Below are 2,082 nucleotides of genomic sequence, written 5' to 3' on the forward strand. Positions count from 1 at the left end.
ACATATCGCACACCTAGATCTAAAGAGAGCAAACTCAAAATTCATAGCGGGAAATATAGCTGCTTGTGGATTATAAAAAGGGTGAGAAAATGCCTTTCCACTGCAGTTATTCAAGTTTTTCTTACACAAATCTTTGAAAACAGTTAAAAAACAGCATCAAAAATCTCATTATTATGATTCCTTTGATTAAATTTTTTAATGTTTTTATGTAAATTTTTTAATTTTAAACTGTTTTATCATTTGAGGGGAATTTTTCCAAAAAAATCTTTAAAAAACAATTGTTTCATAAAAAAATCCATTTGGTAGAAGTCTTAAAATATACTAGGTTTGGTAATCCCGCCGGAAAAACCGCAACTTTTTTTGGTGATGCAGTCTAATGTACTGTAGTCGAAAAAATTATAGCCGCACCAAATTTTTAAAAGTTTTAAAATATTATTTTTGTTGTTATTTAATATTGGTTAGTTTTGTATAGTTCATTCTTTAACAACATCCGTATAAATACAAGTTTAAAGGCAGTGTCACACGATTGGGTATTTGCCAAAATTCAGTGCAAATCGTATCTCAAATATTTTTCTTTATCCCAATCACGAAAATTAATTTGTTGAAATTTTTAAATTTTTTTATTTTGTACCAATATCCCAATATAAAAATATACAAATGTGTACAAATGTACCAATCGAGTGCCCCTGCCTTAAAAATGTATGCAATTTGAAAAAAAAAACAACAAATTTTCGTAAAAATTTCGAGTTTTTTATTTAGATTCTGAGTATGCAGTTTTGTAGCCCATTGAATTCTAGTGAATAGAATAAAGTACAAGCTTCAAATGGCTAAAAACTACGATTGGTTTTTTAGAATTTTTAAAGAAGCTCGAAATTTGAACGAAAGTTTGTTGATTTTTATTTTAATGTTGCGCAAATTTGGAAACTTGTATTTACACGGGTTTTGTTAAAGAATAAACTATATTGTTATAAAAACAAAAATAACCAAAATTAAATAACAACGAAAATAATACGTTAAAACTTGGCAAAAAGTGGTTCGGCTCAGTGGAGTAGCCAGGGGGGAGGGTTGGGGGGATAGATGTCCCCCCTTCGTCAGTGAAATGAAACTTTTTATTTTTGAATTAATAACACAATACTATTTTAACCTTCCGATTTATAATTTTTTTATTTCAGACTGATGACAAGTTATCTTTTAATGAATATATAAAACTAGCGGAGCACCCGACGTCGTTCGGGGTAAACAAATAAAAATATAAAACAGTAATGGGCTGTTTTTGCTTACGCGTAAAAGCACATTTAGCGCATTTAGCTCTAAATGCTACTCTAAATGTACATTTATCCATGCAAAATTCGTCACCTAAATGCAACTAAATGCATCTCCATTTTTGCATTAAGAATCTAAATGCTAAAAGCAACCCTGTGATCTTCCAAAATTTCCATGATTCGGACATGGTTTAATGAGAAAAAGTGCAACATTGCTTTTTCGCGTATACAGTGGCTAGCTGCATTTCAGTGATCGCCGATCGAGATTTCATTTATTATTTTATATTATTTGCATAAACAAAAGTTACGCAAATTCAACATCGATGTGATGCTGATAGAAGTCGGGATCAATTTGTGATCAACTCTGATTGTTTTGTTTCCTAATTAAATGAGGAAATTTTAATTGACAGCACCGACAAATGAATATATCAACAACCAAATTTTCGGTTAAGGTTAAAACAAGTTTTTATATTGAATTTTTGGTTTAAAATTTATTTTTTCCTTTTCAGTAGTGTTTTTTGCACATAATCTTTTCCGTGAGAATTGATCGTAACAGATACGGATCTGAATAAGTGACTGGAACACGGCTGTTTGTCAAAAGCATACGATTTCGAACTCGCATAAATGTACATTTGCTAAATGCGATAGCATGAACGCTCTTCGAAAACATATGTTCAAAAGTGCTAAATGTTGCATTTTAAATGCAGCAAAAACGCTGCATAATACAAATATTCAGTTCAGCATAGTTTAAAGGAGACAAACTATTTTCTTTGTTTACATTAAGGCATCCTTATGAGCCATACTTTTAGCTTTATCGTGC

The sequence above is a fragment of the Rhagoletis zephyria genome, unplaced genomic scaffold, assembly GCF_001687245.7.
Source record: "Rhagoletis zephyria isolate East Lansing unplaced genomic scaffold, Rhagoletis_zephyria_1.1 Rzeph_scaffold_01158, whole genome shotgun sequence".
NCBI lineage: Eukaryota > Metazoa > Arthropoda > Insecta > Diptera > Tephritidae > Rhagoletis > Rhagoletis zephyria.